At 46.6% G+C, this 14,496-nt stretch overlaps 1 protein-coding gene across 5 annotated transcripts in view; it reads left to right on the top strand.

Annotated features, from left to right (window-relative positions):
- Positions 1-4,388: 4,388 nt before the first annotated feature.
- RNF165 (ring finger protein 165) overlaps positions 4,389-14,496 on the top strand; it is a 345,068-nt gene continuing 334,960 nt past the window's right edge. For 4 of the 5 annotated variants that reach the window (XR_003853057.1, XR_003853056.1, XM_029580671.1 and 1 more), the window contains exon 1: positions 4,389-4,493. The gene's annotated coding sequence lies outside the window, so the exon portion shown is untranslated. Of the gene's footprint in view, positions 4,494-6,920; positions 7,013-14,496 lie in introns of all 5 variants that reach the window. The other variant, XM_029580656.1, reaches the window with a different exon arrangement.

Below are 14,496 nucleotides of genomic sequence, written 5' to 3'. Positions count from 1 at the left end.
AAAAAACCCTCCTCTCTCCCCTCCCCCATTTCTTCTTTTCGGAGTCCTCCTTCCATGCACTTCAGTAGTTTCGTGACCATCTCTTGTATGATTCTAAGCAAACAAAACCCTTTTCTTTCCCTCTGGATGTGTGCACAGGCCCTTTGTTTGCTTTCTCTCTGCCCCCTCCCCCCTCCGCTCTTTTTATTCTAATCTAGACGGGAAAGCTTAGCTGTTTGCTGTACACACACAGACATGTGCAAGAAGCAGAGGGAGCTGTGCTTTTGGCCTGCATGACGAGACACATGCATGAATGATCTTTTGGGGCTGAACATTCCAAACCCTAATTTCAATTTCTTTCTTTATTTTACATGAAGTAATTGAATTGATGCTGAAAGTTTCAGGCAAACCCGTATGAGATACGGGAGCACCAGTCACACAGCAGATGCAACAAAATTGGATTTAATTGTGCAAATTGGTACGAGTGCATTTTATTTTATTTTTTTTTTTAATTGCTGGATTGATTTTTGACACAGCTGGGTTATATAGTATTCCCAATAACAGCAAGGTGAACTATTTGTCTGCGTTAGCAGGAGCACGCTAAGCTATTCTGTGTATAGTGCTACTCTAGATCAACCCTTCTAATAGTAGATACTCATGTAACCTCACTTGCCATGGACAGGATCAAAGGTTATCACCACTCTCCCAGTTCTGGTCAGGGAGCTACACCCACAACATAATGGTGAATAACTGGGGCCTGAATGTTACAGCTTTAATACTGATTTAAGGGATTCAGAATGATGCAAGTGTCTAAGCAGGGTGCTCAAACTTATTATTATGGGGCAGTTAAAAATCAGAGGGATGAGGGTTTCATTGTTTAGGTAAAAGAGCTAAAGCAAATTAAAGCACACAGATGGCTTGTTTAAAATGAGTTGGCTACATCACATCGGCCTTGAATGTCACTGCTGAAAGGTGAGTTGTGGCTCTAGCACTGCGGATCCTATACCCAGTTTTGCAGCCCGAAGAGGACCTTAGGGGGGTCTGCGGATGTGGCATGTCATAAGTAAAACATTCATATTTTCTTTTTCACCATCTCCACAGCTGCTTGAAAGTCACATGCAAAGCAGGTGACTTGCACATGCCGATCCATGTAGGTGAAACTGTCTTTCTGTGAAGTGTCAACATGCATTAAGTGGCTGTCATAACACCTTTCTGTTTCAGAGGGAAGGTAATGCTCCACCTCTACATGGCTGCCTTGGCTTCCCCTCCTCTGTTATGAGAAGCTTAAAGACCATTCAGCTGTGTTCATTGTTTTGATTTTTATTTTTTCCCCAACTGAAACAGGCATCACCCCCTTCTGCTTGAGAATAAGCCCTTTGGTCTGAAACTGGGAACAAACTGTATCATGGTGAGATCCATGCGGATATAGAAATGAACCCCAGCAAACTTTTGCTGAAACAAGCGGCAGAAAACCAACCAAAGGCGCTTTCACTGGTCCCTGCATTTAGTCACAACTGTGAACACAGTTGCATTGTTTGTTGGATTATCCTTCAGTCTGGCTGCCATAGAGCACAACAGCAAAGCAGCAATAATTCAGGGAAAGCAGCCTCTCTTTTCTTAGGAAATCACTGATATGTAGATTTAAAGCTGTCTCGGTGGAAGGGAGGAGGTAGTAAGAGGAAAGGCCCAAAATCAAAGTCCTGATTTTTCTCCATACAGAGTTGTCAGGTAGGTTCATTAAGTCCTAGTCACAGTCCAGCGTAAAAGTGTCTGGTTAAAGATTCCTTTTGCCAGACAGAGTAGACTAATGGAGGATGCAATTCCTTCTTAAAAGCCAAGTGAGTGCTGACTTCTCACTGTCCTAATAATCGCCTTTTGTGAAAGCAGGCCAGGAGCTTGTCTTACTGCACTTTTAATGGAAAAAATCTTCAGTAATCCAAAGAGGAAGAGTTTCTGGTGTTTAGAAGCTAGCAAGTGGTAACCACAGTGCCCTATTTCATCAAACTCTCCTCATAAGTCATTTCATGGAGACCCCCCACCATTTTGGTCACCCTTTTCAGTCCCTTTTGAGATATGGTCTCCAGAACTTACATAGAAACATAGAAATGATGGCAGAAAAGGACCAAATGATCCACCCAGTCTGCCCAGCAAGCTCATGCCAGTATCTGCTGCACTGTGCAGGTTACCTCCATGCTTATCAGTTTCCCAGATCATAAAGGTCAGGGCATTCAGATGATGTTTGAATCCAATTTCCCTTAACTGTTGCCGTGGAAGCAGAGAGCAATGTCGGAGCTGCATGAAGTATCAGGCTTAGTGATTAAGGGTAGTAAGCACCGCATCAGCAAGTTATCCCCATGTTTATTTGTTCCGCAAACCATAAATGCTGGTGGCCCTCATTGGTTGCTGTCTGAATCCAACTCCCCTTTTCCCACTGCTAGTTGAAGCAGAGAGCAATGATGGAGTTGCATACCTCTTCCGGAAGGGCATTCCAGGCATTCACCACCTGCTCCGTGAAGAAATATTTCCTGACACTGGTTCTGCGTCCTCCATGGTCCTCCCTGGAGTTTCATTTCATGAGCCCTAGTTCTATTGATTTCTTTCCAACGGAAAAGGTTTGATGATTGTGCATCATTAAAACCTTTCAGGTATCTGAAAGTCTGTATCATGTCTTCCCCTGCACCTCTTCTCCTCCAGGGTGTACATATTCAGAGCCTTCAGTCTCTCTTCATAAGAACCAATGTCAGGAAATATCTCTTCACAGAGAGGGTGGTGAATATCTAGAATGCCCTTCTAGAAGAGGTGGTGAAGATCAAAACAGTAAAGGAATTCAAAGGGGCATGGGATAAACACTATGGATCCCTAAAGGCTAGAGGTTGAAAATAAAAAAAGAATACATGGGGGTAACTTGCTGGTGTCGTGGTTACCACTCTTAACTAAGGGGCAATTGGACTCATATAGAATAACAAGGGCCCTGACTTTTATGGTCTGGGAAACTGGTAAGTTTGAGGGTGGCCTGGATGGACTGTTTGGTCCTTTTCTGCTGTCATTTCTCTGTTTCTATTCTCCCCCTCACTGGGATCCTACATCTCAATCTAGGATAATCTTGGAAACAAATCTTTGAGATGTTGCATCCTCTATGTAAGTGTTCCTTTGCCAGGCATCTTTATGTACTGTTTTAGGGGGAGGTGGAGGGCAGTAGAAGAAGTGTGCTGGGTTTCCCCCACCCCTGCTTTGCAGTCTTGGCTCCAGTTAAAGATGAAATTAAAAAAAAAAAAGAATAATGCAAAGCTCTGCATAGATACACCCCAGTGCATTATAGTCCCTTTTTCATCAAAATGAGAGAAAACCCCCATATAGATAATATGAAGTTTTGGCACAAGTTAACTCTTAACTAGTAAATCCCCTGACGGTAAGATACCATCTAGTAAGTACCCATGTTCAAAACTCGGTCACCATGATAAACAATAAAAGCACTGCAAAAGGGGTGGGCATTGTAACTGCAGCCAGGCACCTTGGCGCATTCAGATCCTACAGGCACATTGTCCACGAAAAGCTAGTTAGTACACTTTTAAATATGATCGCGAAAGGGGAAAGGCGATAAAAGATGATGAGGGGCGTTCTCACTGTTTGCCTTTTTTTTCCCAAACCGAAACTGCGGTATGATATTTTACATTGACTACAAAATACATAATCACCAACATCCACTGCCGTGCAAACACGGGCGTGTTCCGCCCACTTCATACAGCGTGAGCCTGAAGATACAAAAACCGGCCCATTTCTCGCAGCCCTCCGTTTGTTCGCTAATCTGTCGCGGCGACCTTGCAAGCAGCAAAAACTCGATCTCGATCCGGATTCCGACGCGCCCGCGTGCATGTTGGGTACAAAAGGCAGCAAGCCGGGCCCCTTGCACAGGTGCCTCGGAGCTGAAGGAAGGCTCGGAAGAGCTGCCTCCCATAATTTATAACCAAAGCCGGCTCTTCGGCTGAGAGGCACCGATAAACCCAGGCTCATCATTAAGGAAATGGGTCCAAGCGGAGTCAGCAGGAGGAGGAGGAGGGGGGGGGGGGGTGCTGTTACTTTTCTAGCAGGAAAAGAAAAAAAAAAAATCCAACAACCCCAAAATGTCAAATTTTTCTCCTAATCTGCCTTTCGCTCCCCCTAGGCTCGAAGAGAAAGGAAAAGAGCACTTGCGCCTCTTCAGTGCTCCTCCTCCTCCCCCTCCTCCTTCCCGCCTCTCCACAGCCAGAGCTCTGCTGGTGTGTGTGTGTGTCTTGTGTCGTCGGCGCTGGGGGGTGGGGAGGGGGTGGGCGACGTCACCGTGTCCCAGAGCAACGGTTTTCCGCGCGGCCCGCGCGTGCCGGTTCACAGCCCTGGAGGTGGGGGGGGGGGAGGTGGAGGGGGCTAGCGTTAATCATTTACTTTATATTTTTAGGTTTCTTTCCTTTAGAATAAAGAACCCCGGCGTGAGAAAAGGCGGCTGCGCTGTCACTTCCTTCTCCCAGCTCGGCAGGCCGGTGAGTCAGTGGGGACCTAAAGTGGAGGCAGAAGTCGCCCCCATCTTTTCACAGGCTCCTGCCGATTGGCAGGAGTTCAAATGATATTAATTAATTAATTGCTTGAAAATAAGTACCATTTTTTTTTTTTTTTTTTAATATTTCACTTTTTTCTTAACCAAAACTTCCACGTTGACCACCGAATTTAAAATATACAATGTTGAAGGGGCTCATTCCCTTGCCACTGAAAATAATTGGGATTGGCCATTCTTGCCTCTCTCTTTCTCCCTTCATTTCCAATGACAGCCTCAGCAATAAAGACCGCGCGGGACAGCTGTTAGGGCATGGCTCCCCCCTCTGTCCAGGCTTCAGGTCAGTGGGGACCCAGCCCTGTTGGCCCTCACCTGAAGCCTGTGCAGGCACCGCAGGGATGGAGCTTGCAGGGCTGGTTTTGGACGAGTAAGGAGGGCAAGTGCTCGGGGCCTCACCACCCACCCACCCTTACACGCTTTGCTAAAGCTGAGTGATGTCTTCAGGACCCTTGGCACTGCTAGGCTCACGCCTTAGTTTCTGACCTTGGGTCCCGGTGTGTTTAACTCTGGTCCTGTGGTGGAGTACCAGAAAATAGGAATCTAGCATGAACTGAAGAGGAACGAGATTTTGGAATTTGTTTCTATTGTATTTTCCCCATATAATAATATATAATCCAATTCAAAATACTGAATCATACAATATAATACTTGCTTCAAACCCTCCATCAACATCCTACCCACCCCATCCCCTATCCTAACTGGAAGAGGATAGAGACTTTACACTAGGTATGGCTGGGAAGACATTTGGGAAATGTAACAGAAAACAGTAAAAAGCCATAGGAATTGGACCAAAGGAAGGAACCAAGACAGAACCACAATACTAACTACAGCAGTACTTCCCAAACCTTTAACCAGTGTGCCCCTTGAAAACTCACATGACCCCAGAGGAAGGCCAAAATAAATTAGCAGGGGTGCAGTCCCTCTCCAACAATCCATCCTCACCCTCCCTGCACCAACTGATCCCCTCTCTCAACCTTTATTCTCTCCTCTCTCTCAGCCTCCATCCCTTCCAGCAGATCTTCTCTTAGTCTCTCCAGCAGACCTCCCTGCCCCTCTAGTTGATGCTTACATTATCCCTTCCAGCCCTTTTTGCATCTCCCCTGCTGATCATTTCTCATCTCTAAGCCTTCGTATAACCCCAGTTGATCCTCCCTCTCACCCATCCCCCCATTCCCTCCTTATTCTCATCCCCATCCCCTTTCCCTCAACTTTCAGCCTCACTGCCTCCCCTCCAACCCCCTTCTTTCATATCCCCCAATCTTCTTTCATTTCCCCCCTCTTGCCCTCCACATAAACTCCTGTCTGCTGAACCAACTTTCAAACATTTCCTGTATCCCATCCAAACATCCCCCTGGCCAGGGTCAGCGGCAACATTTTCCTTTGGGCCCTAGGCTAAAGGTGGATGACAATTGGTGGGAAGAAAGGGCAGGCTGATTACGAATAACATTTTTTTTTCTTGGATAGGTTCAAGTGGTGGGTGAGGTGAGAGGATCAGTGGCAATCTCCACGGTCCATGCACACTCTTCCCTCACTCCATGGCCAGTCCCAAGCCTGACAGTGATCTGCAAGTAGTAGAAGCATTAGTAATGCCAAGGCATGGCTATTCAACTAGGCCTTTCCAAAGCTGGCTTATTAGTAATATATTAAAGATTTTCCCACACTTGGTCCTTATGCCAGACAATGGCACTCAGTGTTAACTACATTAACCTGTTGAAGGCTTAATTTCTGTAATCCGCTTTGAGACCAAACCTGGCCAAAAGTGGAATATCAAATGTTCATATATAAATAATGAAAGTCGGCATGGGGCCTCTGAGCTAGTGGAAGCTCACAGGTGTTGCAGCGAGCGGCCCTGATCCCACTTCATGTAGAGCGTCCTGTTACCACAGAAACTCCTGCAAGAAAGAGCCAGTGCCATTGCAGAGCTTAGTTTATTGTATTTAATAATATACCGCCTTTCTGTATCACAAATCAAAACGGCCTCATGCTGACTTCCACTACTAATGCTGTTGTTTCTGGTGCCTGAAGAACACTGCCGTTTGAGGCACTTGTGATTCCAGCTGAAGGTTGTTTTTTTTTTTTACCCCATTTGGGATCCTGACTCACAGTTTGTGAAGTCCTGAGTTAGTCTTCCAAAATATGCTGCTCTTTGGCTCTGCTTCTTCCCTTTGTGGCCCTGTACCCAGATCTCAGTTGTTTTCATCCTCGTGTACTTTATTTCTTATAATTTCACACTTTTTTTTTCTGGAATGATAGGTCTGTGCTTTTTGTTATGACCATGCCCTCTTGTTTTGAGAAATCTCTCTTTTTCTGATTTTCTCTTTCTGACGAGCTTGTAAATGATGTGTGATTTGTGCAGGGCCTGTGAGTTGGGAGGGGAGTGTTGGTTCTGATGATCATCAGAAAAGCAGCAGAGCCTCCATTTACTGAGATTCATATTAGTGGAAGTAGGTGAGTTTGAGAAGTTTTCACTCCCCCCCCCCCCCCCAAACAAGTACATAAGGAATATAACTCTGGGAATTGCATTTAAAAACCACAACAAAAAAACAGGCGTTGTAATGATCTTGTTCACTGATAACTTGGAATGTAGGAGCTGGTTCTGGAGAAAACAGGGTTCTCTGAGGGCTTTGGTACCTTTCATTTGACTAACACAGGAATTGCCAGAAGGTTATATTGTTCATGAGCTTTGGAGTCTGCACAGGTCTTGTCTTCAGATGTGCCAGATGGCGTTAAGAAAAATCTGATGATAGTCCAACAAAAGACACTGCGGGACTTCAAAGGATCCAATTGAAGGATCTCATTCTTTTTTGTTGTTGCTTAGACTGTTATTTTAAGACTATCTGTTCTTTGTCTTCTTTTGCCAGTGAAATAGAAGTTTGCTTTTCAGGAGGACTAATCCAGTGGCCTTTACTTCTTTAGGAAAGCCTTATCTGCCAGATATGCTCCAGGATCCTCTGGATCCATAATGGGCTTGAGATAAGAAAGCAGTTTATTGTTCTGTAGGCAGCCCAGAAGGGGGTGGGAAGAAAGATTGTAGATTGTCCACCACATTTACAGCAGCTGATAGACAGGAGTTTCACTGTATTCTCCTGGGAATCATACAGTTTGCCTATTTTATGCACAGTGATACTGCTGTGGCATTATCTTTTTAAATACAATAGCACTGACTAGTTCTGAAATACCAGTCCCCTGCACAACACAAAGACAGCTGTGTGCTGCTGGGTGCTCCACAGTACCATAGTAACCCTGGTATTTAGAGGGAATATAGATATTTGCTATGCAATTTGTGCGACCTCAGATTGGCTGTGTATCTCAGCGACACTACCGAAAATGGCTGGATTAGCTGGATCTGGTGTGTGGCTGACATGTGGCAGTGCCCAGCTCAGCCTCTAAGTATTTGGATAGTTGCACACATCTGCTATGTAGATTCTCACTGCTGCTTATACATCTCTGCACTCATGGATGTTGTTCGATCTGTACCCATGCATGTCCTTAAGTGGCTCTCAGAGCTGCTAGAGTGCAATTTTAGGGATAAATATATAGAAAAGCGGGCTTTAAAACACAAGAGAAAAAGATGAAAGTGCCTTCCAGGCTGGATAATAAGCAATACACAAGTGCTTCTCCTGCAAGATTGCCTTGAATGTGAGACTAGGAGCAGCCATCTTGTACTAGCAGTAGCTGTTCCAGTTAATTCAACTTCTCATGCCCCAGAGTGGGAAGCTGACATTACTGACTGAGCTGCAACTGCTGGCACAAAAAACAAAGCAAAACATGGTAGATGACAGTAGCAAAAGACCAACCATCATTCCCTGTCTGCTCAGTTATTCCTTATGATATTGGTTGCTCCCAGCAATGAAAAGAACTCTTGCATTCACACTAAAATTTCTGGTGAATGGCTAGGGCTGATCCTGGTGAGTATGTGGATCCCCAATGCAAATCAGCGAGAGTGGGGCCTCCCTGAGAAGTTGAGGAGTGTGTGTGCTGTCCAGGCCATCTGACACTGGCCCACCACTTGTCACATGATAGGCAGGCCTGAATGTGAGACTCCTAAATAAGCAGTAGTCTCCCCCTTCCCAGGCACCTGTTAGGTTGTGACTGAATGTTTCCAAATCCCATGCCTTCTGGCTCACAAAGGCAGATGACACTACCCCTCGGCTTACTAGCAAGTGCTGCTTCGGTAGCTGTTGACTCCTCCCTCTCACTCAGCTGCGCGTCAGCCTGCGTGTGGGAACATGATGCCACCATTTCCTTTGCTGATGACACCATCTGGCCTTCCTTTTTCTGGCATCGTGAGGCCCCTTTCCCAAAGGGGGAGGGCATGGGGCAGGTGCCCCGATTTGACACACCACCCCCTCTCCCCAAAAAGACAGGCTTGAAAATTGCTTGGTAAGATTGTGAGCAATTCCATGGTGTGGGATAGACTGAGCCAGCCCTGGTTTTAGCCTGCGGCATGCATGGAGGTTCAGTGCTGGTCATTAGGCAATCTTACTCACAAACCCATGCCTGCCATAGGAGGAAATCAGGACTGGGCTAGCCAGCCCCTTGTGACATGGAATTATCCCTTGGACTTTAAATCCTAATTTGCAGTTTGTATATCATACCTATTAAACCAGCTTCCTTACCCCGGATACTGATCCTTGAAGTAGGCACTTTGCCATAGGCAGCGGCTGTCTGCATTCATTGCACTGAGTGCAGGGCTGACAGCTGCTTTATGCTTCCTGCCTGGCTTTTCTGGGTGACCTGATTGTTAGCTCACAGTCAGAATTAGTGTTGTGAGTGTGGCCTTGTACAGGAAATCAGCTAATCTGTTTACAGCTACTTCGCGTGTGGCCATCTGTTGTAGGGCTATGTCACTGTTATTCGGAGGACTCTGGCTTTCACCTCTCACGTAGCTGTTTGCAGGGCATGGGTGCCCTGCTCTCTGGTAGTGGGCACTGTGTAACCTTATCGGCTGCCTCTCTGGACAGTTGATCCCTGGACTTAGATGCAATGGAAGCCCGTATCTGCTTTCTACCTGTAAAAACAGTGCCACAGTGTTTCTCTTTGTTGTGTTCACTGGAATAGCAAAGCACCGAGCACTCACAAAACTGTAACAGAAGATTTAAACTCTCCCCCCCCCCCCCCCAAAAAAAAAACCCAAAACAAAACCCTCAAATCTTATCAGCATTTCAGTCCACAGAAGGAACTGAAAGGACAGCAACTTCATAGTAAATAAATTCCTTTTGTATTATTCTGGGTGTGGCCAGCCTTTTGCTATTTGTGCATATGAGTTTCAGGTACAGAGGGCTCCCCAGTTTTGCTGTCAGCCTCTAATTTATTCTGACAATGGGACCTTTGTAATACACTTGGGGCCTGATTTACTAAGTATTTTTTGCCTCCACTCCTCCAAGTGGAGGAGTAGCCTAATGGTTAGAAACATAGAAATGACGGCAGAAAAGGACCAAATGAACCACCCAGTCTGCCCAGCAAGCTTATGCCAGTATCTGCTGCACTGTGTAGGTTACCCTCGTGCTTATCAGTTTCCCAGCTTGTAAAATTCAGGGCCCTCGGATGCTGTCCAAATCCAATTTTTCCTAACTCCTTTCTTGGAAGCAGAAAGCAATGATGGAGCTGCATCAAAAGTATTAGGCTTAATGATTAAGGGTAGTAAAAGCTGCCTCAGCAAGTTACCCCCATGTTTATTTGTTCCCCAAACTGTAAAAGTCAGGGCCCTCTGTTGCTGTCTGAATCCAGTTCCCCTTTTCCCACTGCCATTGAAGCAGAGGGCAATGATGGTGTTGCATTAAACCTTGATACTGTTATTAAGGGTAGCAACTGCCACACCAGCAAGTTACAAACAACTCTTGTAGATACCAGCCTTTTTTAAATCAACAAAGACAGGTACTTAATTCAGACTAGCAGTATCAAAACTTAGAAAATAGAGATTTCAAAGCATGCAATACAGAAATTCAGAAGAATATCACCTAAAAAGCAATCTTATAATATGGCTAACTTTAGGGCAGTGGTTATGAATCCTGGAAGCCAGGATTCAAATTCCATTGCTATTTCTTGGGCAAGAATGAAAGAAAAGCCGTAGGGTTAAATTTTTATTTAGCCATGCGCGTAAATTCTGACCTTTACACACGTGGCCGGGCCTTGCGTGCACCGAGCCAATTTTTAACAAGGCCCGGCCACACGTGTAAAGGCCAATACATGCAGAAGTGCTGGGCGGAAGGAAAGGGGCGGGCCGGGGGGCGGGGCTGGAGGCGGCAGGTATGGGGAAGGGACTGCCAGCGCGCGTAAGTTGCAACAAAATAAAACAAAAAAAGGTAGAGTAAAGGGTTTAGGGGGTGGGAGGGAGTATGGGCAGGGGATAGGGAAGTTCCATCCCAGTCCGAGCCTTAATTGGAGCAGACTGGGAGGGAACTAGGAGAGGCCCATTCTTGTCGCTGCGTGTAATTTTGTAAAATTAGGCCCCCCTGCGTGCGCCGCCCGCCCGCACATTTGTGCGCAGCCCCCGGATTTTATAACATGCGTGCGCATTATATAAAATTGGCGCGTCCATGTGTGCGTGCCTTTAAAAATCTACCCCTCAGTGAATTAGGCTCTTGCTGTGACTGGGGGGGGGGGGGGCTTTTACTCTTCTGTGCTGATAGACTCAGATTGTTGTTCACTGAGTGATGGAGGTTGAATATCATTGCTTTATAACATGGCTTGCCACCATTATTATGGACAGCAGTTGTATTACCTCCAATCTCCTAAGGTTTTTATAGATAGCAAACGTGATGTGTAACCTCACCTTTTGCCATTTTGTTTTATTATATTTTGAAAATAATGCAATCATAGCGGACTTATGGCATTAAAATGCTCATTTTTAGCATGAAGTAGTAGTAGCTGGAGAGTCATAAAGTAGGTGGTGAGAAAAGTGAAGGGTAGAATGGGAGAAGAGTAGGACTGTAGTGTCAAGAAGGGAGTGGAGAGGGAAGGGGTTGGCTGTTTTTGTTTTTTTTATTAAGAGAGAGCTGAGTTGGCAATCCTATATTCCTTATCATTAAGCCAGACCAATCGAGACGAATGGTTATCCTTGATCACCAGCAGGTGGAGGTAGAGAATATAAGCCTTTTCTAATATCCTGGGTGCTGCAGGAAAGGATGTCAGTAGTTCTCTGCCCTAGGCAAGGAAGGATCTTTTTTTTTTTTGCTAAGCTCCCAGGATGACAGCCTGGTAAGTCCATCTTTCTGGGATAGCCTAAACTGAGTTGAAAAAGGGGGTGATTACCAGGATTGGCAGCTCTTCCTTCCTAGGGAAAAAAAATCCCATTTGGGCCTGGTGTGAGAAGGCCCTGCATCCAGTAATGGAAGAATAAAGATGTAAAAAAAAAAAAAAAGGGTACAGCTGCAGATGTCAGAGGAAGGGCTCGGTTTCTCCTGTGCTTTTCTCCAGCTGCAGAAGGCTGATGGAGTGGGGGAGGAGGTGTCTACTATGTGGCAGCCCGCAGCAAATTACAGTTTCAGGTTCCTTTTGCATGAACTGTGAGAGCCCGGAAGAATCAGTGTTTAGTCAGGTACTGCGGGAGGAGGTAAGAGCCGCCGAAGGGGAGGAGCTAACAGTGGCCCTAGGTGCGGGTAGCACGGGCATGCCCAGAAAACACTAGGGGCAGAGAGAATACTGTGGCCCCCGACAGACAAGCAGCAGTAGACCATGGGCTTCCGCAGGGGTATCTCAGCAGAACTCTACTGTGGAATAGGGGTTTTCCAAGGAGTTTATTCTGGTTATGCACTAGACTTGTGCAATGAAAAGATGGGGAGGTAGGGGGGCCAGCAGATGCTCAGTTACCCCCTAGCCTTGAGAGGAATAGTCTCCAGGTTTAAAGAACCGTCACATGGAACCAGATAAAGGTCCTTCTGTGGACCACTCCTGGACCTCCCACAGCATCCAGAGTGACCCATGGGAGGAAAGTCGAGAGACACAGGAGATAGGGGAAGGCTCCAAAGAAGCAGAGATGACATCAGTTGGAGGCGAGGATGTGCTGGTGAGACTTATAGGAAGGCTGAACTTGGGTGCTTATATCCCAAGTAATTCTGAAACTTTCAGATAAACAGAAAATGAAATCAGCCTTACGAGGAGATCTCATTTTAGCAGGGATTAAGAAACCCCCTAAGACTTTCCCTCTTCACCCAGCAGTATAGGAGATGATTATGGCAGAATGAGAGACTCCAGATTCCTCCCTTAGGAACAGGATAGCCATGCTGGTACTTTACCCAATTCAACAGATAGAAGTGGATTGACTGCCTGTTTCATATGCCAAAGATGGATGCACCAGTGGCTGCAGTCACAAGAAAGATGACAGTCCCTGTGGAAGGGGGCACAGCCTCAAAGGACCCCAAGAAAGGAAAATTAAAGCGGGTCTGAAAAGATGAGGGGAACAATCATGGATTTGGTGGGCTCAGCAGCTGCAACCGGAGAGCAGCCACATTTTGCTCAGGACAGAGGTGGCTAATCTGGAATCGGGCAGTCTTCTTAGTGGACACTTTGTATGATTTAATCAGGTCACTGGCCAAACAGGCAGTGATGGTGGGATGGCTGAGAAACTGGGTGTCAGATTCAGCCTCCAAAGCCCATCTGTGTAGGTTGTCCTTCAAAAGGTGTTTTTTTGGAGAAGAGCTAGAAAATCTGGTAAAGCACCTAGGGGAGCCTAGGCATCAGAGACTGCCAGAGGACGGGGCAGGGAAGTGGCGAGAGGCTCTCATGTTCATTACCAGGAGGTCAGACAGTATGAGATTTGTCATCCCTTAGAAAGCTAGGCTACAATACCAGTCCATTCCTTTCAGAGGAGCCGAAGAGGGAGTTGAGACGGAGGAACATGGAGTGCCATGGGAACCCAAAGCTCACAATGAGGCTACAAAGGTCCACTCTTTGCCTCCACCAGTTGGCGGCCATTTATCATAGTTTATGAAAAGTGGACCCGCATTACCATGGGTCCTGGAGATTATTCAGTCGGGTTATGCTCTCAAATTGACCGCCTCTATTCCAGTCCCCTTGCAGGCTGAACGCAAGGAAGCCATCCAGCCAAGGGACATTAAACAGACTGCTCCAGTTCCTGAGAGGGTGTTGCGTCCATCGCTGCTCGATGCCCTCACTCCATCCTCCTTACGACTGTGGCGACTCCCTCTGGGCCTGATGGACAGCTTTCTGCCGTGGCGTCTTCTTGCCGTCTTCCCCCGGCATCCCCGGAGCGGCACGACGCTGTGGATCCGCCATGTTCCTGATGACGTAGGGCGTGCGCTCCGAATGATGTATCAGCAAGGGCGCGAACCTCAGGGGTGCCCCCCTGAACTGACATCATCTGCTTCCAATATAAAAGGTCTCAGAAATTGCTAACGGATTGAGTTAGCAAAGGGTTTTGCTACCTATGCTACTCTGCCTCCTCGGACTTACCATGGGTACCCGCTCCTCGGGGGCCTCGCTCTCTTTTCTCTATTTCAGATTGCCAATAGGAACCGGTACTCGCTCCTCAAAGGCCCATGTACCTGAACACTCTGAAGATTCTCTACTGCCTGGAAGCTATCACAGATACAGACAATTGTGAGTTTCCATCGCTCTCTCAGAGCTTTCCCTGGAACCAGGTACTCACTCCTCGAGGGCCTAACCCTTTCCATCTACTGAGCCTTCTAAAGACCTTATGTGAGATATGTCATCTAGTTCTGGCTATGAACACAGTATACCTGTCTACTCACTATCTATAGTTTCTCTACAGCTCAGCTACCCTGGGATAGTGGTTCCCTGCTGCGATCCTGCAGGGTCAACCAGTGGGGTCTGCAGTTTCTCTGCCCTTAGTCCCATGGTGGTGATAAATGGGGGATGGGCGCGCTCTGGTAAGCTGTAGCCTGAAGGACCATTGCTGAAGGGAGAATAGTCCTGTCTTCAGTGGCAAAAGCTGTCTTCATGTTTGAAGT

The sequence above is a fragment of the Rhinatrema bivittatum genome, chromosome 1, assembly GCF_901001135.1.
Source record: "Rhinatrema bivittatum chromosome 1, aRhiBiv1.1, whole genome shotgun sequence".
NCBI classification, from domain to species: Eukaryota; Metazoa; Chordata; class Amphibia; order Gymnophiona; family Rhinatrematidae; genus Rhinatrema; species Rhinatrema bivittatum.
Note: the sequence above shows the minus strand (reverse complement) of the source record. Positions and strands in the feature narration are given on the sequence as shown.